This window comes from Eumetopias jubatus, unplaced genomic scaffold (assembly GCF_037043125.1).
Source record: "Eumetopias jubatus isolate StellerSeaLion01/CBP00866 unplaced genomic scaffold, mEumJub1_p1.0 scaffold_11, whole genome shotgun sequence".
In the NCBI taxonomy this organism is placed as follows: Eukaryota; Metazoa; Chordata; class Mammalia; order Carnivora; family Otariidae; genus Eumetopias; species Eumetopias jubatus.
The window spans coordinates 101,389,474-101,415,924 of record NW_028274817.1 but is presented as its reverse complement, the minus strand read 5'-3'; the positions used below and the strand labels follow the sequence as shown (position 1 = coordinate 101,415,924).

Below are 26,451 nucleotides of genomic sequence, written 5' to 3'. Positions count from 1 at the left end.
TCCTGGGCTGGGAATTGTTTGTTGCCAGTTCACAAGATTAAGTACAGAAACCGAGGAGTAATCAGATAACAGCAATTTTACTTTGCTGTAACAACTAGAAATTCATTTTTATTGTGATTTACAAAAATATCAGACCTTGGTGAATTCAGAATTTAGAACAAAAACACTCTCTTGCTGGCTCTTGCGTACCAGCAGGGCCAATGTTAAAAATAGGCTTTATTGGAATAGTCTGTGTTTTTGTGACTTGCAGAGGAGGAATATGGTCCATTCCAAAATGTAAGACACTCTTCACATCACGCCATTAGTGTTTATTTCTGTTCCAGTCAACATACAATGTTACATTAGTTTCAGGTGTACAATATGGTGATTCAACACCTCCACATATCACCCCATGCTCATCACAACAGGTGCACTCCTTAATCCCTGTCACCTGTTTCCCCCATCCCCCACTCCCTTCCCCTCTGGTAACTATCAGTGTGTGTTCTCTATAATTAAGAGTCTGTTTCTCAGTGAATCATGGAACACTACATCAAAAACTAATGATGTAATGTATGGTGATTAACATAACATAATAAAAAAGAAGAGTCTGTTTCTTGCTTTGTCTCTCTTTTTTTCCCTTTGCTCATTTGTTTTGTTTCTTAAATTCCAGACCATTATTGTAGCATAACTCCTTTGAGTACTGAGGTCCTTTGATGTTTAAGAAACCTAAGTGCAAATATTTCTAACAGAAATCTTTTTTACATCCACTAACTGTGAACACTTTAGGCATCACTTCCCACCTTGACATAAGGACAATCTTGAGTGACATGTAACAGTAGCAATCGTGATTTCCAGAAATGGGACCAAATGACCGTTCATCCTAGAAATATGGCGACTGCAAAATTAAAACCATCAGTTCCCAGATGTTGCTATGACCCATGATTTCTGTCTAAGTAGTATTTGAATACCTATTATTTTAGTTTGACCTAATGTAAAAATTTATTAGTAGATAAAATTCCCTTGGAAGCAGCCCAAGTGTCCATTAATCCATGAATGGATAAGGCAGATGTGGTATATACATACAATGGAATAGTACTCAGCCATAAAAAAAAGACTGAAATCTTGCCATTTGCAATGCTAGAGAGTATCATGCTAAGGGAAAGAAGCCAGTCAGAGAAAGACAGATACCATGTGATCTCACTTATAGGTGGAACATAAGAAACAGAACAAATGAGCAAAGGGAAAAAAAGAGAGAAATCAGGAAATAGACTCTTAATTATAAAGAATACACTGATGGTTACCTGAGGGGAGGTGGGTGGGCAAAGGAAGTTGAAGAGCTAAGCCGAGATTCAGAATATCCACGGGCACGGATACAGAGTGTGAACAAATTCTGGTCTGTTACCACAGTAATCTGCCGTACCTGGCACTGGCTTTGACACATCACAGGCACTCAGACATAGCAGCTGAATAACTGAATACTGGTGATTTGTCTATTTTTTTTTGTTATCAGTATGGACTTCCAAAATCTTCCAAACTACCGTTGACACACAACTAATATATTGATGTCTGCCAGGGCAAAGGCTCTAGTGGTGTGCTTTCTGTATCAAGGGGATATAAAAGGCATGTTTTTCAAATTTTCAGATGCCATGATGTTTGAAGCTAATACATTGAATGATATAATTAAAATCCAAAATATTGAGTTAGAATCAACATAATATTTTTTAGTTATCAGAGTATTATGTTCATTTACATGTTTTGTAATAAAACAAAAAATGTTTTATATTAACACATGGAAAGCATGTAAAAATGTGAATAACCTAATGACCAGTAAAAGAGGATTTATTAAAAAATTATAGCAATCTATACGCTGGAAAACTGTGCATCTTACAAAAGATGAGATATATATTCACTGGATAAACACATACACTGATATTGATCCATCTATCTATATCTATATATATTCTTATGTGGAAATATTTTTATAATACTGTTAAATTAAGTCAGTTACAAAACTGTATTAAATATAATTCATTTTTGTTATATACAATGCATAGACACATACACGATCATATATTTATATCTGCAGAATACTGTCTGGATGGTTACAAACAAAAAGGTCTTGAAAAGATATCTGCATCCCCATGTTCAGTGCAGCATTGTTAATAATAGCTAAGATATGGAAAAAACCCAGGTGTCCATCGAAAGATAAATGGACAAAGAGAACATGGCACACATACACAATGGAACAGTACTCGGCCATAAAGAATGGGATTTTGCCACCTGTGACAACATGGATGGAGCTTGAGGATATTCTAATTGAAGTAAGTCAGAGAAAAACAAATACCATATGATGTCACTTACATGTGGAATCTAAACAACAACAACAACAACCAAGCTCATAGGTACAGAAAACAGATTGGTAGTTGCCAGAGGCAGGAATTGGGCAAAATAGGTGAAGGTAGGCAAAAACCACAAACTTCCAATTACAAAATAAGTAAGTCATGGGGATGTAACACACAGTATGATGACAGAAGCAGACAAGTAAGTGAACAGTATTTTTTTAAAGATTTATTTAGTTATTAGTGTGCGAGCCTGTGGCAGGGGGGAGGGGCAGAGGGAGAGGGAGAGAGAATCTCAAGCAGACTCCATACTGAGCGTGGAGCCGGACCTGGCTCTTGATCTCTCTCACGACCCCGAGATCATGACCGAAATCAAGAGTCGGACGCTTAACCGACTGAGCTACCCAGGTGCCCCAGTAAGCAAACAGTATTGCTTACATTGTACAAAATGTTTAAAACCTAGTTAAATGAAATCACTCTCTTTTGCTTCATAACCTGAATCCTTGTAGCTGCCTTCTTTCTGGCTCTTTTTGTATCACAGACAAAAAAAATCGTATCTCTCTTTCACATAATTATTCTACCATTGTAGGAACACAAAGATCATCTTGTTCTCTTCTTTCGTCCTTCAAACATTCTTTGTGTGACATGAAAGGGTACTGCCATTTTACCCAAGAGATCCACAAGTGCCAAGATGTGCCATTTGGGTCTCTCTGGGAGTTAACTGTTTGGTACCATCACCTGCCATATGTGTTTTGTGCAACAGCAAGAGGCATATTCTCTACCACTGGCCCTGCCCATGATGATCTTCCCCGTTCCTTCCTCGAAGGGGCCCCTTCTCTCCTTCTAGTTGCGCAGTTTGTTCTTTCAGTCCTCAGGTCCACTTCTTGAGCATTCAGAAGGATTTGATGATTATCTAGATGTGTTCAAGGATTGAGGCAAGCCTAGGGTCCTCCTACTACACCACCATCTTATCTCGTTCCTGGCATAAACATAATATTTTATTTTTTTAAATATTATTTATTTATAGAGAAAGAGAGACAGAGAACCCCCATGAGCAGGGGGAGGGGCAGAGGGAGAGGAAGAGAGAGAATCTTAAGCATGCTCAGCACGGACCCCAACGTGGGGCTCAGTCCCACAACTGAGTTCATGACCTGAGCTGAAATCAAGAGTCAGACACTCAACTGACTGAGCCACCCACGTGCCCCAGCATAATATTTTGAAAGGATAGCTAGTAAGTTCTGCATGTAGATACCAAAAATTTATTTTTGAAGTTTACAATGAAAGACCATGTTTCACCTCAAGTCATTTGAAAAAAATACAAGTTTTAGACCATCCCAAGTTCATTTGAAGCCCACAGCATCATCTGTCCAGTAAAAAACATAAAAATGCAATTTTTAGTCTACATGGGTAGGTATTTGGGATCATTATCGTAGAGCCTGATAGTACTGGTAAGACCAGCACCCATACCTTCCTTTTGTGCATTTCTAGATGTTCCAACTGAAGAACTTTCACAAGTTAGAAAAAAGTCTCAAGGCAAGCAGCCAGGATTGTGAATAATGTGAAAATCACAGATATTTATCCTAAAGCAAAGAAACTTAGAGAAACATGATACTGATCTTCCAAATCTGAAGAAGTATGTTGTATAGAAGAAAGAACAATCAACCTGTAATGTTGCAGCAGTTTCTAGAACCAGCAGCTAGAAAGTTCCAGGGAAGGAGGTGTTCTCTCAATGACAAGGCCTCACATTTAGATACACATGAAGTGGAACCCTTAGTGAAGAATGAACTCCTCTCATGGAAAGCATTCAAGCAGACACTGTGTGGCTATCTCTCAGGGATGTTGCAGAAGTAATTTTTTAAATTTGGAGCAAGGTTGATCTCTTGCGGTTTAAGTTCGCAACCTGATTCAAGTTTGCATCTGGTGGTTTGCATGGCTGGAGGAGGGGACAGGTTTGGGAGGGAGGGCTCCTGCCAGCGTTGGAGAAGACTCACTATTGTCACTTGTATGTGAATTAGTTAGAATAGTACTGTCGCGGAGTAGCAGACCGAAGAGAAAATGACTCAGCATTATTTTGTGATGGAAACTGAATTACATCAAATATTACCAAAATGAGAGTCACAAATTCACTTCAAATAAAGAAAGCGAGACTAGAAATTTCCCATTTTAATTATTTTGTGTACAAATTCTATTGTTAGTGCACCCATGCGTTTGCCCTGTCATTCCAGGAAGATGTATGGGTTTTTTTTTTTTTTTCTTTTTGCCTCTTCTCTCAATGTAGCGATCTTTATCCTGTTATTACTGATAGAAGCAAACATTTATTTTTAAATTGTAAAGCCATTATTATCCTTCCCCTAATTAATTCTCTCTCTCTAGCTGTGCTTTGTCAAGTACTGCTTTTCTGTATCTTGAAATACAAACAAAACTGGTTTTAAACTGTTCCCTGTGATGTTAAGCACAAAGAATAAAATAAATAAGTTCTGTTCACAGTCAGGATTTATCTGTTTCACATTTTTCTAAAGCACAAAGCATTATTAATGAAACACTTAACATTAAACTCCCAACAGCCTGGTATAAAAACAACCACCCTAATCCACCAGATAAAGAGAAACATGGGAAATCGTTTTTAGTGAGAGCGGGGAAAGGATTTATGCACTTTTAGTGGAGTTTTAAAAGTTCTGGGTTCTATTATTGTGTCAGAGACATGAAGAAAGGGAAGCTGAATGCTCTTTTTAAGTGACTCTGAAGAGTTTAGAAAACAGTGGAGTAGGTCTGGAGATGAGTAAGAGAGTGAGTGAGAGCAGATTTTTTATTAAATGTGCAAGCTGAACCCCAGAGATCCAAATAAAGTTCCATCATAAAAACCTGAGACACCGTCTTGCTTCCTACTGGCCCAATTGTGAGAAGTAAGGGGACCGTGCCAGGAAAGAGGGTTGTCAGTGAACTCGGTTAGGAACCCACTTGATAATCTTTGTTAGCGGAAGAGAGGGAGGGATCTATCAAGGCTGTCCCTAATGGGAATTGAGTTTGTGCCAAAACCTACTGAAGGAGAAGAGGAGGCTGCATTTTGTAATGATAATCAAGGCTTTGCAGTTCAAAAGAATGTGTGCGAGAAGCTACACGGGATGTCTTTGTGAACAAGAAGCGATAGAATGATGGATAGGGGTCCTTTGGTATAGATGGTGTTAAAAGCACACAGAGTCTTCAGGGATCACATTTTACATCCGTCCTTTTGCCTGTTTCATAGGTCTTCATTTATACAGATGATGCAACTGATTCACTGGTCAGTAAGACGTATATACGGAGTCTACGTCTTTGGAGATGGACTGGACTGAGCTCAACGAAATCTCAAACCTTATCCCTCTCCCAGACAAGAGCAGATATGTATGAGATGACTAGCTTTGGTTTAAAATAGTATTTTTTCCCAAGAAACCTAGTTTCCCTACTTAAGAGACTCCTTGACCCCCAGTAGAAATCAAAGTTAACACAAGTCCTACACATAGCTCATAGAAATATCACACAGTTCAGTAGATAATAGCCTTCTATGAAAGATGTTCTTTCCACAAAAAGTAAACACGCTTATTGCCGAAGAATCAGATAGAACTTTATGAAACTGCCAGATTTTTAAGAGTAAGAATCAGCATGATTCTTACACTGGGCATCTTCCATTTGTCCAGGGTTCCCACCCTTCCCCTTTCTGCAGCCTGCTGTGACCCCGGAGGCTACTCCAGATAAACTGCATCGCTGGGCTTCTCTCCCTTCTAGTTGGGCTTCAGATTGGCCACTGGGGAGTAGAGGCCAGGGACAGGAGGGGGAGAGGAAGGGAGGGCAGAGGACTTAGTGCCCCAGCTCCCTCTCTGTCCGGCCCCCTAATCTTGGCTGCTTTCCTCCATTGAAGCCTAGAGCTTCTATCACCCTTCACTCTCCACACTGCCTTGTCTGGTTGTGTCCCAGGAGCACTTCCCTCCCCTCACACCTTAAAGCTCAGGGGCTGTAACAGCATTCAGCAGTTACTAGCCCTGGGGATACTCTGTATCTTTTGTGGTTCTCCTATACTCTGACTACTCATTTGTAAATGTGTTTATTAAACTATCCTCAAAATAGCCCAGGTTGACAGCACCATCTTGACACTACATGTTTTCAGTGTCTAGCAAATTCACAAATACATGAGGAACAGGGACATTCCATAGGAAGATGAAACTTTTATACTTGGGTTTTCTCCATTAGTAACTACTATAAAAAAATAATAACCGATGTTTACTTGGAGCTTATTCTATGCAAGAAACTGCTCTGAAGAGTAGACACACAGGTCAACTCATATAACCTTATCATTAAACCTGTGAAGACGATATGACCATTATCCTTATAGGCACAGGAAGCTTAAGTGACATGCCCATGTGATAATGTGATTTATAAGAAATATATATTTGGTCTTCGTCCCCATTTCTAGCCCCGAACTCCTATGAAACCCTTGGAATTTCCTAGGCAACAAGAGCAGTAAGAAGTGTCTGTGGTTATTCATAAGAAACCCCTTTCAATCACACCTGAGTTTATGTTAATGAGGTGACTTTTGGGAAGCACCTCAGGATGGGGGCTGGTTGCCAGGGGAACCAACCACGTGGTTGGAGGATTAGAACTTTCAGTCCCAACAGCTGTGAGCTCTGGGGAAGGGAGAGGGGTTAGAGGTTGAATCCATGGCCAATGGCCAATGATTTAATCAATCAAATCTATGTAATGAAACCTCCATAAACACCCAAAAAAACCGGGAGATGTGGAGAGAGTGTCACACCTGGACAGGGCGTGACAGCTCTGTACCCTTTCCCCGTGCCTTGCCCTATGCAGCTCTTCCATCTGGCTGTTCCTGAGGTATATTCTTTTGTAACACACTGGTCATCTAGTAAGTTAAATGTTTCTCCTAGTTCTGCCAGCTGCTCTAGCAAATTAATCAAAACCAAGGAGGGAGTTGTTGGAACTCTAATACATAGCCAGTCAGTCAGAAGCACAGGTGAAAACCTGAGTTTGGGATTGGCAGCTGAAGTTGGGGGTGGGGGTAATCTTGTAGGACTGAGCCCTTAAACCTGTGGGATCTGATGCTCTCTCCAAGTAGATTGTGTCAGAATTGAGTTGAATTGTAGGACACCCAGCTGGTCTTGGCGAACTGCTTGGTGTGGGGAAAAAAACATGCTGGAATTGGCACCAGAATTACACTCAGTATCACACAACTAACAAGTGTCAGGGCTGGGATGTTGAAGCAAAGAAGTCCGACTGCTGAGCCCATGCTGGTAACACAGAGCAATACTGCCTTTATATACAAGAACGCTACAAGTGTAATTCATGGGAAAAATGTATGCAATCCAAATGGAAAATTACATTGATCAAAACTTCCAGCATGTATAAAGTTGCTAAGTATTAAAATTAGACATTTTGGCTTCAACTGTAGCACAAAAATTTCTAGAAGATAAAATGTTATGCCAAAGAGAAATGGTGCTTTCCAAAAAGGTAGACTGGGGAAGACTATTCCTGTGTGGCATAGTCATTTGAGCATCCTACTCTTGATTTCGGCTCAGGTCATGATCTCAGGGTCGTGGGATCCAGCCCCACGTGACGCTCCCCGCTCAGCGTGAGGTCTGCCTGGGACCCTCTCCCTCCCTCTCCCTCTGCCCCTCCCCCCACACACACACACAGCCTCACTCTCTCCAAGAAAAAAAAAAAACACACATACATACATACATACATTTTATAAAATATAATCCTTGTAACAAACCTGTGTGACAGCTGCCACTGTCCTTATTTTATAGATGAGGAAACTGAAGTTCGGATTGAGGTCACACCACCAAAGTTCACTGATCTACTCAGTTAAAATGTGGTGCCCACCTCAGTCTCAGGGGTGCTGGCATTACCAATGCAGACCAACTGGGAGATTAGCGACATATCACAAGACCCGTGTGAGGCCCCCAATTCTGAAGCCACCATAACACACAGTCCCATATTAGAGAATGAGATGATGATGACAAAGATAGCAGTGACAGAAAACAAGCCACCTTTTGCCATATTTCCAGTTGTTTCAGTAGAATCTGTTGGCCCTTTCAGTAACTCTGAAATGGCTCTTTGGTCTGAGGTAGAATTCAAGTCAGACTCTTTCATTTTCACAACAAAACATTTACTTTGCTAGCCCAGCTAGCATCTTCACTGAGCAATTTTACAAACGCTTCTCACCAAGTCTAACTTAAACCGATAACTTGCCTTAAATGTAGTTCAGACAACTGATAACTGAAAAACCTCATACTAAGGAACATTAGTGATGTGTTACATTTCTTTTTTTTTTTTCCTCTTAATAGATGAGTGCCCACCCTGTTTTCTTATTGGTATAGATCCTGGATCTCTCAGGCACCAGACCAGAGTGGAAGAGGAATAAAATGTCTTCCCATCTTCAGTCTAGGTTGCTCTGTCTAATGAACCAAAGCAGGGGTAAGAGATTTTTTTTTTTCTTTATCCAGCTTGTAAGCCATAGCATTGTGAGAAGTTCCTCCCAGATTTTGTTAGTAACCTCTTTTTGTCTTTATTCTAAGCTCTTTTTTAGTTATTATTATCGGTGAATATTCATGAGAATATTTTTGTGAGACGCTGGGAGGATCTACAATCAGAGGCATCTCTTTATATTCCTCTACATTTCTATCTTGTAAATTATAAGTCTAAGTGAAGAAGGTTAGGGAATAGGGAGAAAATAGGTACAAAGCAAGACATCATGTCGTTTTATGATACCTAAATTTTGTCAGCTTTTTGTTTCTTTTCTCATAAATTATGGAACTATTTGCCCATTTCTAGAGACTTCTAGATTGTCTAGAGCTATCTTATGTGGGTACTGGAATCTTAACCAATTATAGAGCTGAAAATTTTTATTTTTATTTACATTCTTTTAGCTCCCCTAAACTCGGTTCTAATAAATGAGTGTTTAATGACCTTGTAATATATGAACTCAGCTCTATGACTAGCTACATAGTTTGTTGAGCCCAACACAAGATGCAACTGTGGGACTTCTTGTTCCGAAGTTTTATTTTTTTTTTAAAGATTTTCTTTATTTATTTGAGAGAGAGAGAATGAGAGATAGCACGAGAGGGAAGAGGGTCAGAGGCAGAAGCAGACTCCCCGCTGAGCAGGGAGCCCGACGTGGGATGCGATCCCGGGACTCCAAGATCATGACCTGAGCCGAAGGCAGTCGTTTAACCAACTGAGCCACCCAGGCGCCCAGTTTTATCAGTTTCAAAATGGCAACAGCAGAGCTTTAAACCAAACCCTTCTAAACACGGAGCCCTGCCCTATGCTGCTGCATGGGCCCCAGGCCTATGAGGCCAGCCCTGCTCAGTTTCCGAGATATAGTTTCAGTACATTAAAATATTTTAATGTTGCATTCTTTCTCGGATTATTTTTAAGCAAGAGCCTGTATAACAAATGGCCAAAGGAAGCTTCCTGCCATATGAAAGGCATTAATTTGCACATTCACTTCCTTTTATTGTAAAAAAAAAAAAAAAAAATAGAAATCTTAAAACTTTTTTTCTGGTATTTAAGGTTAGGGAAAAATTTCTCTTCCCGAACAAATGCATGTGCTTTCCTTCTTTTTCTGTTCCTTCATTTCCAAATACTGATTGATGAGTCTCTCCCTTCAAATACTGCTCTGGACCCTGCGATAGATCAGTGAACAGGACAAATCCCTGCCTTCCAGGAGTTTACACTCCATGGTAGAGTTAGGATCCATTTTCTAACCTTCTCAGGGAAACTTGCAGCTCTCCTGAGGCTGCCAGTGTTTCTGGCCTTTTCCTCTGCCAGATGTTGTCCCCCTCTGCATGCTCTATTAAAAAAGCAAGTATTTAAAATTTTATTTTAGTGCACAGTAGGAGCAGAGTGGGGGGACCACATTCTAACATACAACCCTCCTGCACTTCACAGAGCTTTTTTTTTTTCATGCAAGAGCAAACTTCTGTATAATTGATGTGAACCATTTAGACATGAATGAAGACTCTGTTTCCACCTAACTCATTAAGTGATAAATCACCGGTATTTTGTGGCAAGTTTCAGGCTTATCTCAGTCACCTTCTGTCATGACCAGGCATCAGTGTTATGTCTAGACTCTGATAGAAAAGGTGAGGTGGGGGGGGAGGAATAAACCAAAAAAATCTGAACAAAGCTTTTTCATCGACTGTGAACGCTAACTGGTGAAAGTAGGAAATATATTCCCAGCTAGTACTCTGAGCTTTTGAAATCCCATATCCAAACCAATACACCTGAAACTCCCTGAGCTGGCGGCTACTGAACAAAATCCTATTTATTGACAAAACAGCAGCACATAGTTACTAGGAACTTGGAGCTTTGAATCAGACATTCTTTCACTGCAATCCTCAATTAGAATCCCTAAACTTCCCCAAAATCGTGGCCCGGAGGGATGAAGAGGCAGAGCACAGAGGATTTTTAGGGCTGTGGAACTGCTCTATACGATACAGTGGTGGACACGTGTCATTATACATCTGTTCAAAATCATGGAATGTACACCACCAAGAGTGAACCCCTAATTGGGTGTTAGTGATGTGTCACTGTAGCTTCATCAGGTGGAACAAATGTGCCGCTCTGCTGGGCGATGTGGATGATGGGGGTGGCCGTGCCTATGGGCGGACAAAGGGTGTATGTGGACGCTGTTGTGCTCAGTACTGCTGTGGACCTAAAACTGCTCTTAAAAAAAAAAAGGAAAAACCAGGCCCACGTGACCCTCCCAATCCATTATGTCCTTAGCCAAAACACCACTCTCATCTTTACTTGGCCTTGCAATAAAATAGTTTGAAGCGCAACACTTTGAAATTTAAAGTATCTCCTAATGGCTTGAAATATGTCAAAAGATTAAAAAACATACTGAATCAGTACAGAATGATAGGGCAGTGAATAGCTGGTGACTGTTCTCTCTTGCAGACATTGTAAAAGTACAAATTATTGAGATAGCGCCTTAAATTACCACATCCACCATAAAATCCTGAGGAATGGAGATAAGTGGGAATTGAGTGAGCTTTTCCAAACAGCTTCATTGGGTCACTGTTTGTCTTAGTCAGCTCAGGCCACCATAACAAAATACCACAGACTGGGGTGTCTTAAACAGCAGACGTTTCTTTTTCTCACAGATCTCCAGACTGGGAAGTCTGAGATCGAGGTGTTGGCAAGGTAGGTTCTCTGATTTCTTCTCTTGGCCTGTAGGTGGCAGCCACATCACTGGGTGCTCATGTGACCTCTTCTCTGTGCATGTGCAGAGAGAGCACCAACTCTCTAGTGTCTCTTCTTATGAGGGCACTAATCCCCTCATGAGCCCTACTCTCAAACTTCATCTAAACACATTTACCTCTCAAAGGTCCCAAGTTCTAAGTACCATCATCCTGGGAGTAAGAATTTCAGTGTATGAATTCTGGGGTGGTGGGGGGCACACAGGACACAATTCAGCCTATAGTAGCATTGTTCAAAGTGCGGTCTCTTGGCCCTACACATAGAAGATGAAGCAGGGGACTTGGTTTGTAAAGCACTTAATATATTCTGGCCCCGGGTTAAGGTTTTCAATATACTATTTCACTTAATAGAGCAAGCCAAATTGGGAGGCTCAGAGAGATGAGATCACTTTCTCCAAGTCACAAAACTAGTAAACTTTGCAGATTCCAACCCTGTCCCATCGGACCCCGGTGCTGTAGTCTTCTTGCTGGCCCATAGGGCCTTTCTTAAATTTCAGTACTTGCCGTTAGCTTATGTAAGAGTGATTAGGCCCACAGCAAACAGGCTCATACCTCCAAGGCCACATGAAACCAATTTGAATCAGGAAGTCAATGTTTTTATTTCATAGAGCTACAGTTGGTCAAAGAGCATATATCTGTGTTTGCCCTTTAATCCATGAATGAGTTGAAGAAAGTGATTTCTTTAACTGCTTAGTTAATGTGAAATCAGACCACGGGATTTGGATGGTGTGCGCTGGTATTTCAATACTGGCTGTTGTTTTACGTTCTTCTTTTTGACCATGTGATTTTTCATGTCCCTTCACATCAGTATCATCTAGCTTAGGATGTAAGGACTATGTCACTTGAAATTACTGTGTACAGCCAAGTATAGGAGTAAAGCGAAAGAGGAATTTAAAAAAGAAGCCCACTGACTGCTCTTTACCCGGTGACATCCCTAGGTACACATTCAAATTCTTGGCTGCTAAGCCACGAGAATCTACAAATGTTCTTCCTTGGGTTTGGAACCCAGCGGATCCAGCCTCCAAAATTCTTAGCCCTCTCCCATGTTGACCTAGTACCCAGCATTACATTGCAGCTCCTCCCCCCCACCCCCCAAACAGCCCCCATTTAGTGCTACAGGGGTTGACAGTTGTTTTCTGTAAAGGGCCGGATAGTAAAGGCCTTCAACTTTGCGGGCTGTACAATCCCTTTGCAACTACTCAACTCTGTGGTTGTCATATGAAAGCAGCCCCAGACAGTATATAAACAGATGAATGTGGCTATGTTCCAGGAAAATTGCGTTCATTTTAAAAAGGCGGCAGCCCAGATTTGGTCTGCTAGCAGTAGTTTGCTCACTCCTGTACAAGCAAATAACATAGTCTTTCTTGAGATTTGTATGATGGAGAAGAGTGTTCATTTATACCACAGGCTTCACTGAAGAACTCACTTAAAACCCCCAATGAAATTCTCATTGTTTTATCCCAAAGTCTCTTTTGGCCTCCAGTAACCCCCAGTCTCTTTTCTCTCTCCCTTTCTACCACAAAGACCCCAATATTCTTCAAAGCATTTCAGTTCTTCCTTAAAACTTGCAAGCCCCGTTAAACAGTTAACAATACCCACTGTCCTTTAAAAGCGGGTTAAGCGAGTACTATCATTTGTGGATTGCGTCCCTTGAAAGTCTCGCTCTCTACCCCAAGATTGCATTAAAAATGCAATGTCCGATAATCGCCTGACAAAGACTTCTGTATCTTTAATCATCAGGGAATCACATATTTAAAACTCAATCACATACCACCGCACACGCCCTAGAACGACTGAAATAAAAAAGCTTGACAACACCAAATGTTAGTGAGGACATTGCTTATGGGAAGGTAAAATTTTACAGCCACTTTGTAAAACTGGCAGTCCTTTGATAAACATATACCTACCCTCTGACCCAGCCATTGTACCCTTTTTATTTATCCAAGAGAAATGAAACCGTGTATCCACATAAAGACCTGTACATGCATGTGCCTAGCAGCTTTATTTGCAATAGCCCAGATCTGGAAACAGGCCAGAGGTTTCTCCACAGAAAAATGAAGGAACTGTGGTATATTCATAGCATAAGATACTAGTCAGCTCTAAAAAAAAGGGAATGGACTATTGCTATGGACCGAATGTGTGTGTCTCTCCAAAAGTTACCTGTTGAAGCTTTAATTCTCAGTGTGATGGTACGTGGTTGTGAGGCCTTTGGCAGGTAGTTGTGTCATGGCCGGGGAGCACTCATAAATGGAGTTAGTGCACTCAGAAGACAAAACTTGAGAGAGATGTTCTTTCTCGGCCGAGGGAGGATACAGCAAGGCAACCAACCAGCAGACTGGGAGGAGGGCTCTCACCAGATGCTGAATCTGCTGGCATCTTGATCTTGGACTTCCCAGCCTCTAGATCTATCAAAGATAAGTATTTGCTGTTTAAGCCACCCAATCTTTGGGGTTTGTTATAAAATCGCAAACTAAGACAACTACTGATACCCACAACAACTTGAGTGGTTGTCAAAAATATTATGCTAAGTGTAGGAAGCTAGATGCAAAAAAGAGTATATACTGTATGACTCCTTTCTGTGAAATTCTAAATAGACAAAATCTGTGGAAAGACAGATGAGTGGTTGCTTCTTAGGTGAGATATGCGGATTGACCAAGAGAGAGCATGAGAGATCTTTTGGGGGTGATGGAAATATTGTGGATCTTGATATGCATTTGTTAAACTTATTGAGCAGTATACTTAAGATCTGAAAGTTTCACTGTACATAAATTTTACCTCAGTACAAAAATATTAAAAATATTATATTTACCTGATATTTTTAAAGTCCCAAGACGACTGCTGGTGTTCCAGCCATTACATCTGCATTCCAGGTAGTGAAAAGGAGAACGAATGGAAAGATAAAAGAACAAAGGACACATGCTAGCTGTCTGTTCATTCTTACAAAGACTGAAAGTCTCATCAACAACTTGCACTTAATTCTTACTGGACAACCCCATCTATGGGAGAAGTGGGAAAACAGATGCATGCACTCTTTGGACAAGCACCTTTCAGACAGAATAAAATCTGTGTTTGTAGTAACAAGAACAAGGGGAGAATGGATACTGGCTATCCATTGGTAGGTTCAACCACACCACAGAAAAGTGTGTGTACGTACATACAATGACTTACACAATTTCAGGGGATTCATGGGCCTTCACTGGATCCCATTTTATTTGAATTCTTTTGTAAACAAGAACCACTGGTCTAGGGAGTTTGAGCAACTAGTTACTATTTTTTTAAAAGATTTATTTATTTATTTGAGAGAGAAAGAGAGCCAGGGAGGGGCAGAGGGAGAGGGAGAGAGAGAGACTCTCAAGCAGATTCTGTGCTGAGGGAAGAGTCCAACGTGGGGCTTGATGATCTCATGACCCTGAGCTCATGAGCTGAGCTGAAACCAAGAGTCAGAAGCTTAATCCGCTGAGCCGCCCAGGCGCCCCAAGCAACTAGTTATTATTAAGCACAGTTAATGAAAGCGTGTGAATGGCAGGTTCACACGGCAGTGAGCATTCAAGAGACGCAAGATTGCTTAAAATGTGCCTTGCTCAGCCACCTGGAATGAATTTTGTTCCCTAGGTCTCCCAAAGATTGCAGTTCGTTAAATAGCCTCTCCCGAATTGAGCATTATTTAATTCTGCTACCTTCTGAACTATACAATATGCGAATATAGGAAGATAGGCCACTTCACTTAAGTGTACATTTTACTTATACACTTGATTTGATGACATTAGTTTGCAGGTGTCTCTACTTCAATTAATTGCATATTGGTGAAATCCATAATTTAAACTCGGGACAAAACTGAAGTATTCAAATGATAGTCTCTTCAATATAATTATTCCACATATGTTGGAGTGCTGACAAAATGTTGTCCTTTATTTTTTTTAAATAATAGCTTCAAGTATGTTCAAGATTAGATAACACAGAAAATGTCAACAAGATATGACAAATATGAAATGAAAATGATGAGATGAAAACTTTGTATCTTTATCTAATTTTTCCTCCATAGATACACAAACTTTTTTTTCCCTATGAAGTTGGGTTACAGACACCCCGTGGCCTGCCTGGTTTTTTTTCAGCCTGATTGGAAGAACAAAAGAAAGTACCATGAAAAAGCCCACACAGATACACAGTGTTTTTGCTGACCAGCAAGTTAGAAGTTGATCTGTAAAAACACGCTGACTTCCTTTTATTGTAACAGCGAAGAGAGAATGAAAGTGATTCAATTTAACGGAGGGAATACACAACTTATTCTACACAGTATATTTGAAGACTGACTTAAATGACTTTATTTTTCTTATAAATCAATCTCTTGCCCAAGTAGATATCGAAAAATAAATGCCTATGGCCGTTCACTAAACCCAGATTGCAGAAAATGTCATTTTATCACTGAGTCATTCACTGACACAGCACCACACTGCTAAATGAACCCTTCCTGTCCTATTTTTTTTTTAAGATTTTACTTATTTATTTGAGAGAGAGAATGACATAGAGCATGAGAGGGGGGAGGGTTAGAGGGAGAAGCAGACTCCCTGCCAAGCAGGGAGCCCGATGCGGGACTCGATCCCGGGACTCCAGGATCATGACCCAAGCCGGAGGCAGTCGCTCAACCAACTGAGCCACCCAGGCGCCCCTTTCCTGTCCTATTTTAACACACAGGGTTCTATTTATTGTGCACCTTGTCAGTGGTGGGGCCTGTACATAGGACATTTCTGTGGTCTGCTGAATACTGGTTCCCTCTGGGCCAAATCCCTGGAACTTAGAATGCTACTTCGATGGCAAAGGGGATTTTGCACGTTTTATTTAATTAAGGATCGAGATGGGGAGGTGATGCTGGATTATGTGGGTGTGTCCAGTGAAGTCAAAAGAGTCCTTTGAGAGAAAAGATGATGTGAAGATTGAACCAGAGAGAAATTTGAAGATGCTATGCTGCTGGTTTTGAAGACAGAACAAGAATCCATGGGCCAGAGAAGGCAGCAAATTCTGACAGGCTCCAGAAGCTGAAAGAGGCAAGGAATGAATTCTTTCCTAGAACTTCCAGGGGGAAACAGGCCTGCTGAATCTCTGACTTTTGCCCAGTGAAACAGATTGTGGACATCCGGCCTTCAGAACTATAAGAGAACAAATTGGTGTTGTTTGAAACCACTACATTTTGTGATAATTTGTTACCACAGCAGGAGGACACTGATACACTTTCTAACTTGTAGGGAAGAATGGTATTATTACTACACACACACAATAAAGAAAATGAGATTTGAAGAGAGGAAAGAAAATAAACAAATATACAACACTAGCAAATGCCAGGAAAGTGTGGCCTCTGGCCATGACTTGAAGCCCACAGACCATTTTTTCTCTATTATACTGGCTCCTATGAACCATCAGCGTGCATCTCACGATGTCTTATCCCCAAAGTTTTTTCCTCTGAAAAGAACCAAGAGTGTTTCATGTAACATGCATTTCAAAGGGCAAGTATTTGTTCTAAACAAAGAGGTGATTGAATCAAATATTTGCAGGCCTTAGTCTGTTTCCATAAGGAGGCTTTTGTATTCTAAATTAAACTCCTTTGCCTCGGTAGGTAGAGGAAATATAGTTATAGAGCAGGTATCAAGAATGGATTCTGCATGAAAACTTCCTGGAGAGGACCTGTAAACCCAAGAGTGGCCAGTGTTAATGAAATCGTTGCTTGGTTGTGAAGGAGTCCAGCCTCTGCCTGCTTCTTTGTAGTACACGTGGGATATGCTCATCCAGGCCTCATAAGAGCTCCTCTTTCGCTAGCGAAATTGAAATCCAAAAGGAATTTTCCAGAAACACCTCATGTAGGGTTGTACAGTTGACCCCTTGAACAACATGGGTTTGAACTGCACGGGGCCCAGTTATACACGGATTTTTTTCAATAAATACATTGGAAAAATCTTTGGAGATTAGTGACAATCTGAAAAAACCAGCAGATGAACCATATAGCCTGGCAATATAGAGAGAGAAAAAGAAAAAGGTCTGTCACAAATGCCTAAAATATATGCAGATACTCGTCTATTTTATCATTTACCACCATAAGATATATGTAAATCTATTATAAAAAGTTAAAATGTAGCAAAACGTACGCACACACTTACAGACCATACACGGTGCCATTTACAGCCAGGAGAAATGTAAACAAACGTAAAGGCACGGTATTAAATCATAAGTGCATAAGAAAACTGTAGTACATGGTGAACCACTGTAGTAATTTCATCACCACCTCCTGTTACTATTGTGGTGAGCTCAAGTGTTGCCAGTATCTGCTTAAAACAGTGTGATGCTAATCATCTCTGTGTGAGCAGTTCGTCTCTGCAGGAAATTGCCTATTGCGGTAAAAAGTGATCGTGGGTCTCCCGTATTTTTCATCGTGTTTAGTACAATACCGTAAACTTTGACGAACGCCAGGGATCCTTACAAAGTGCCACTAGGGATGCTGCAGGTGCTCCCAAGAAACAGAGCAAAGTCATGACAGGACAAGAAAAGGTTGAATTGCTTGGTACATACCACAGATGGGGGTCTGCAGCTGCGGGTGCCCCCCATTTTGAGATGAATGAAAACCTAGCACTTTTGGCAAAATACCTTTCTATCTTGTATTGAAAATGCAGCTTCTTTGTGGGTGCAGGACTGCTATAAGAAAAGCATATCTATAGACTCTAATGTGATTGGAGAAAAAGTGAAGACATTTGACCACTTAAAGCAAAGGGAAGGTGAAGGATCTAAAGCTGGAGAATTTAATACCAGCAAAGGATGGTTTGATAAATTTAGAAAGTGGTCTGACCTAAAACATGTCAGGTAACAGGAGAAGTAGCTTCTGTCATCCAAGAGACAGTTCCCAGATGACATTAAGAAAATCATTTGGGGGGGTGGAGGCTCAGTCAGTTAAGTGTCTGACTCTTGATTTTGGCTCAGGTTATGATCTCGGGGTTGTGGGATCGAGCTCTGCAATGGGCTCTGTGCTGGGCATGGAGCCTGCTTAAGATTCTCTCTCTCTCTCTCTCCCCCTCCCTCTGCTCCTCCCCGCCCCCCACTCACATGCCTGCGCGCTCTCTCTCTCCCTTGAAAGAAAGAACAAACGAATGAAAGAAAGAAAGAAAAGAAAAGAAAGAAGGAAAGAAAGAAAAAATCATTGAGGAGAAAGGATATCTGCCTGAACAGGTTTTTAATGCAGACAAAGGTGCTCTATTCTGGGAAAAAAAGCCATAAAGGACATTTATTAATAAGGATGAGAAGTGAACACCAGGATTTAAGGCAGAAAGGAATGGGCTAACTACTGTTTTGTGCAAATGCAGTCAGGTTTATGGTCAGGACTGTCCTTATCTATAAAGCTGTTAAACCCAGAACCTTGAAGGGAACAGATGAACATCAGCTGCCAGTCTGTGGGTTGTACGAGAAGGTCTGGACAGCGAGAACAGTTTTTCTGGATTGGTTCCATCGATGCTTGTCCTTGCAGTCAGGAAGTACCCTGCCTTTTAAGGTATTGCCTTTTAAAGTTCTTTTGACATTGAACGGTGCCCCTGTTCACCTAGAATCTCATGAGTTCAACACCAAAGGCATCGAAGTGGTCTACTTGCCCCCAAACACAATCTCTCTAATTCAACCTCTAGATCAGGGGGTCGTAAAGACCTTTAAAGCTCATTACACACATACTCTATGGGAAGGATTGTCAATGCTGTGGAAGAGAACCCGGACAGAGAGAACATCATGAAAGTCTGGAAGGATTACACCACTGAAGATGCCCTCATTGTTGTAGGAAAAGCCATGAAAGCCATCAGTCTGAAACAACAAACTCCTGCTGAAGAAAACTGTCCAGATGTTCTGCATGACTTCCCAGGATTTCTACAGAGCCAGTCAGGGAAATCATGAATGAGATGGTGGCTATGGCAAGAAAGTTGGGATGTGAAGGGTTTCGAGATACGGGTCTTGGAGAAGTTCAAGAGCTAACAGACACCACACCAGAGGAGTGAACAGAAGATGACTTGATGGAGATGAGTGCTCCCCAAGCAGTGCCAGACGATGGAGAAGAAGACCTAGAGGTAGCACAGCAGAAAACAAACGGACCTTAGACAGCCTGGCAGAAGGACCCCTCTATGATGTGGGCACTGCGACTAAAGGGCACAGTGGAAGGACTGGTACCATATAGAAACATTTTCAGAGAAATGAAACAGCAAAAAAGTCAGACAGAAATTGCCATGTATCTTTTTAAATTCAATTGCCATGTATCTTTTTAAATCCAATATATAGTACATCATTAGTCTCAGACATCGTGCTCAACAATTTATCAGTTGCGTATTAACACCCAGTGCTCATCACATCACCTGCCCTCCTTAATGCCCATCACCTGGTTACCCCATCCCCCCACCCACCTCCCCTCCAGCAACCCTCAGTTTGTTCCCTATAGTTAAGAATCTCTCATGGTTTTTCTCCTTCTTTGATGACTTCCCATTTAGTCTTCCCTCCCTTCCCCTATGATCCTCTGTGTTGTTTCCTATATTCCACATATGAGTGAAACCATATGATAATTGTCTTTCTCTGATTGACTTATTTCACTCAGCATAATACCCGCCAGTTCCGTCCACGCCGATGTAAATGGTAAGATTTCATCCATTCTGATGGCTGAGTAATAGTCCATTGTGTATATATACCACATCGTCTTCATCCATTCGTCTGTTGGACAGCTCGGCTCCTTCCACAGTTTGGCTGTTGTGGACATTGCTGTTATGAAATTGGGGTGCAGGTGCCCCTTCAGATCACTACTGGGTATTTACCCCAAAGATACAAATGTAGTGCCATGTATTTCTGTAAAGTTACACTGAGTGTGCCTGCCTCTCCTGCCCCTCATTTCACCTCAGCCTCTTCGTCTGCCACCTCTCAGACAGCAAGACCAACCCCTCTTCCCCCTCCTCCTCCTCCCCTTCCACCCACTCAGTGTGAAGAGACAAGGATGAAAACCTCTGTGATGGTCCACTTCCACTTAATGAATGGTAAATAATCGTCACGCCATATCGTTAATAGACTTCTCTGTTGTGTAGGTGTGTTGAGTGTCTTCATATGAAAATCTCACAACTGTACAGCAAGAAATGTATGGGACATTTTGTGTCTTCACCATCATCATGGCCTAAGTGTAGAACATCATGTGTAAGTCATGTATGGACGTGGTTAGCCTACCCTTCCATAGGCATAAGGTGAGTGATATTTAATTTAAAATTAATAATGTGTTCGTTTTCTTACTGTTTTCTAACTTTGCTTTCAAAGAACTACATTAACATACAAGATGCATCTCATGATTGGAGAAACATTTCAGCCTTTCATCACAGATGAGTGTTTTTTTTAAAGTAACTATTTCCAATATTAAATTATGAATATGACTGTAATAGTGCCTGCCATAAAAGTTATATGACAATTCATTCATTAGTGTGCAGGCGAGGCTACCATGAAGCAATTGTATCAATTACACTAGGCTACCAGAAAGCAGTCCTATTGCTGCTTCTGCATTATCAATGCATGAATTGTTATACCTGTAAATAAATATGAATTTCTTTTTCACATTATCTTTTCATTTTTAATGTCTCACGTTAGTAATACATATAACATCCATACTGATTTGTATCATAGCAGACAGTATTGACGTATGTACTCACAGATGATTCATCTTGTAAACAGATAATATAAATTTCCAATATTGATAAATATTGGAAATATCTTACAATACAGTACTCTATTTTCTCTTTATGATCTTCTTGACAATGTTTTCTTTTTTCTAGCTCACTTTATTTTAAGAATATAGCAAATAATACATATAACATACAAGAAATGTGTTAATCAACCATTTGTGTTATCAGTAAGGCTTCCGGTCGAGAGCAAGCTATTAGTAATTACATTTTGGGGGAGTCAAAAATTATATGTGGATTTCTGACTGCACAGAGAGTTGGCACCCCTAACCCACATATTGTTCAAGGATCAAGTGTATTTGTAATATTTGAGAAGTGATGAATATAAAAGATGGTTTTGTAAATCTTAAAAGCATAGAATGAAGCAGATAACGAAAAAGAAAAATACTTAACCATGATAATTGTATCTGCCCAATGTGCATGGTGGTGGGGTGATTATTTCAAAGTCTCTGGAAGGTTCTGGATTTGGTGAAAGATGACCAGATCATTTGTAATTTAATCTTTCTTCAAGTGAAAATTTTTCCCTTAAACCAAAATATCTTTTTTATATTTTGAGATCTAATAGACATATATCTTATACTAGTTTCAGAGGAACAGCATAATGATTTCCATATTTGTATGAGCTGTGAAATAATTACCATAATGGGTCCAGTTTTCCCCTGTCACCATACAAAGTTACATTATATACAATACAATATTGTTGAGTATACTCCCCGAGCTGTTTGTTACCTCCCCATGACTTAATTATTTTAGACTGGAAGTTTGTACCTCTTGACTCCCTTCTCTCATTTCACCGATACCTCCAAACCCCTCTCCTGTGGCAATCACCAGTCTGTTCTCTGGATCTGTGATTTTTGTTTTACTTCTTCATTTGTTTGTTTTTTGCATTTCACGTATCAGTGAAATCATATGGTATTTATCTTTGACTGATTTCATTTAATATAATGCCCTCAAGGTCCCTCCACGTTGTTATATATGGCAAGATTTCATTCTTTTTTATGGCTGAGTAGTATTCCTGTGTGTGTGTGTGTGTGTGTGTGTGTGTGTGTGTGTGTGTGTGTGTGTGTGTACCACATTTTTTATGCATTCATTTATTGATGGACACTTAGGTTGTTTCCATGTTTGGCTATTGTGAATAATGCTCCAGTGACCATACGGGCGCGTGCATCTGAATGAGTGTTTTTGTTTTCTTTGAGTAAATACCCAGAAATGGAATTGCTGGATCATATGGTAGTTTAATGTTAGTTTTTTTGAGAAACTTTTATACAGTTTTCCATGGTGGCTATGCCAATTTAAATTCCCACTAACAGTGCACAAAGTTTCCTTTTTCTCTATATCCTCACCCACACTTGTTATTTCTTGTCTTTTTGATAACAGCCTTTCTGATGGGAGTGAGGTGATATCTCACTGTGGTTTTGATTTGCATTTCCCTGATGACGAGTGGTGTTGAGCATCTTTTCATGTGTCTATTGGCCATCTGTATATCTGCTTTGGAAAAATGTCTCTTCAGATCCTGTACCCATGTTTAATTGGGTTTTTTTAATATCGAGTTGGATGAGTTTTTTTGTATATTTTGAATATTAACCCTTTTTGAATATATGATTTGCAAATACCTTCTCCCATCGTGTAGCTTGCCTTTCTCTTTTGTTTGTGGTTTCATTTGCTGTGCAGAAGCTTTTTAATGTAGTCCCATTTGTTTACTTTTGCTTTTGTTGCCATTGCTTTGGTGTCAAATCCAAAGAATTATCACCAAGACTGATGTCATAGAGCCTATTGCCTATATTTTCTGCTAGGAGTTTTATGGTTTCAGGACTTACATTCAAGTTTTTAATCCATTTTGAGTTAATTTGTGGGTATAGTGTGAGATAGTGATCCAGTTTCATTCTTCTGCATGTGGCTCTCTAGCTTTCCCAGCACCATTTACATCTTTCCCTATTGTATATTCTTGCCTCCTTTGTTGTAAATTAATTGAACGCATGTACATGGGTTTACTTCTGGAGTCTCTATTCTGTTCCATTGGTCTGTGTGTCTGTTTTTATGCCAATACCACACTGTTGTGGTAACTAGAGCTATGTACAATGGTTTGAAATCAAGGAGCATGATGTCTCCAGTTTTGTTCTTCTTCCTTAAGATTGCTTTGACTATTTGAGACCTTTTGTGTTTCCATACACATGTTAGGATTGTTTGTACTGTTTCTGTGAAAATGTCATTGGAATTTAGATAGGAATTGCATTGAATCTGTAGATTGCTTTGGGGAGTATAGACATCTTAACAATATTAATTCTTCCAATCCATGGGCACAAATATATTTCCATTTATTTCTGTCTTTTCAATTCCTTTTATCAGTGTCTTGTAGTTTTCAGTATCTAGGTATTTTACCTCCTTGGTTAAATTTATTTCTAGGTATTTTATTGTTTTTGATGCAATTGGAAGTGAGATTGTTTTCTTAATTTCTCTTTCTGATAGTTCATTGTTAGTGTATAAAATGCAACAGATTTTTGTATATTGATTTTGTATCTTGCAACTTTGCTGAATTTGCTTATTCTCACAGTTTCGGGTGGAGTCTTTAGGGTTTTCTACATATAAGATCACGTTGACTATGAATAGTAACAGTTTTACTTCTTCCTTTCCATTTTAGATGACTTTTGTTTCTTTTTCTTGCCTAATTGCTCTGACTAGGACTTCCAATATTATGTTGAATAAAAGTGGAAAGAGTAGGCATCCTTGTCTTATTTCTGATCTTAGAGAAAATCCTTTCAGCTTTTCATTGTTGGATATGATGTGAGCTGTGGGCTTGCCATTTATGGCCTTTATTATGTTGAGATATATTTTTTATATACTTGCTTTGTTGAAAGTTTTATCATAAGTGGAAGTTGAATTTTATCAAATGCTTTTTCTGTGTCTACTGAAATTATCATATGATTTTTATCCTTCATTCTGTTAATGTGGTGTATCATGTCAATTGATTTCACATGTTCATACATCCTTGCATCCTGGAATGAATCCCACTTGATTGTGGTTTTATATGATCTTTTTAAGGTATTGTTGAATTCAGTGTGCTAATATTTTTGAGGATTTTTCATAATGTTTATCAGGGATGTTAGTCTGCAGTTTTCCTTTCTTGGGCTGTCCTTGTCTGATTTTGGTGCCATGGTAATGCTGACCTCATAACATGAGTTTGGAAGCATTTCCTCCTCTTCAGTTTTTCTTGGAAATGTTTGAGAAGAACAGTTGAGGAGGGAGAGTCCCCAGGAAGGGCGAGTCCCCGGCTAAGGAGCCATGGACCACAGAAAGATGGAGCGCTTCTCCTCCAGCGTGATTTTGATCATGGCCATTTCCAAAGCCGTTGAACTGGAATTAGTTGCTGGGTTGGGCTCCCGTGAATTTGCACTTCCCTCTCAGGGAGACATGGCCTTAAGAGATGACAGCATTAGGTCCCCAGGAAGAGCCTGCTGTTTGTCACTGGCCTTTCCAGTCTGTGCTGTCCATAGGAATCCAGGACACTAAGGAGCTAAACAAAACCTACTGTCTGAGTGGGGGAACCGGCAAGCTTTGGTCCTTCTGTGCCTGCCCTCCCTCCTCCTATGGCTGGAACGGTGAGCATGACTGGAGCAAAGAGAACCGTGAGTCTGTGTCCCATGACCCCTGGTTGCCCAAGAAATGTTCCATGTGTAAATGCTGGCATGGCCAGCTTCACTGCTTTCCTCAGACATTTCTACCAGGTCGTGGTAAGCGGATTGTCCCCTCTTCTGCCTTTTCAGATGGCCACGTGATGGATGAGCACTTCCTGGTTTCCAGGGCTCCAGAATTAACATACTGTCTTCGGGCACCGCTTTTTTTGCTAGCTGGCATCTGCCTTAGCTCTGCAAAGTTACTGTTGATGAACACTTGCATGCACTATTGGTCATGCACATTTCAGGACCTGTAAAGGCTGTAGCTCCAGTATTGTTACTGAGAGATGATCATTTGTTAGTTGCCCTGAAATAGTGAATAGATTTTCATAATGGTCCCTAACATTGCCTTCAAGTACCAACTACTTTCCTCTCCCTGCCCTCTCCAAAAAACTTCTTTAAAAAAAAAAAAAAAAAAGCCGTATCTACATTGTGACCAAGTTCTATGTTTCTTGATACATGTATTTCTACCAAGGGTTTCTTATTATTATTTTCCTTTAACAACTGAATTCTTTCTTTAGATTATTAAAGACTACTCCTAATGTGGAACTGAGTATAAAGCTTGGGGTAGAGTTGATCAGAATCAATTAAGACCTCATCTTTAAAAGGAAAGGAAAGGAAGCCCCTTAAAGGGAGCAGATGAGGGGGCAGGGGGCAGATATTAAAGGTGAGGGGCAGGATGCTGAAGTACTGGAAGTGTGTGTGTGTGTGTGTGTGCACGTGCGCCAAGGAGGCTAGATAGAAAAGAGGAAGCAAATGGGAGAGAGGAGATTGGAAAAAATAAAATGGATTACTTAGTTGGTGATTAGATGAGCATGAGAAGCAAGTCAAAAAGCTAAGTTGAAAGGCAAGTTTCTGTCATCTGTAGAAAGCTATAGAAGACAAGGACATCCCCTTTTTTTCTCAGTGCATTGTAAAAAGAATGAAGTCTCCTTGGAAAAAAATTCTAACTTTCCCCAACAAGATAGCTTAATAAATTATGTTTTCTCCATACTTTGCAAGTATTTTAACTCTTGTAAAAGAGAAAGTGTTCACAACATATTTAATTGTAAACCAGGTGATAAAATGATACATGGTAAAAACCATTTTAAAAGACATTTTGAAAAAAATAAAATACATTGTGTATATGAGTATGCCCAATAAAAATGGGAAATATATTGAAAAAAAATTTGAGAAGAACAGATACTAAATCTTTAAATGTTTAGTAGAACTCGCCATTGAGCTGTCTGGTCCTGGTTGTTGGTAAGTGTCTGATTACAGATTCAATCTCCTTGCTGATGATTGGTCTAGTCAGATTTTCTATTTTGTCATCACTCAGTCTGGGAAGATGGCATGTTGCTAGGAATTTACCATTTCTTTTCTTAAAGATTATTTATTTTAGAGAGAGAGCACGCACAAGCATGAGGGACAGAGGGAGAAGGAGAGAGAATCTCAGACAGACTCCACACTCAGCATGGTGACCAATTCAGGGCTCGATCCCACTGTCCCA

At 40.2% G+C, this 26,451-nt stretch overlaps 1 pseudogene; it reads left to right on the top strand.

Moving 5' to 3' along the window:
• The first annotated feature begins 24,570 nt into the window (after nucleotides 1-24,570).
• Nucleotides 24,571-25,172, top strand: LOC114197596 (protein CRIPTO3-like; annotated as a pseudogene).
• Nucleotides 25,173-26,451: the final 1,279 nt, after the last annotated feature.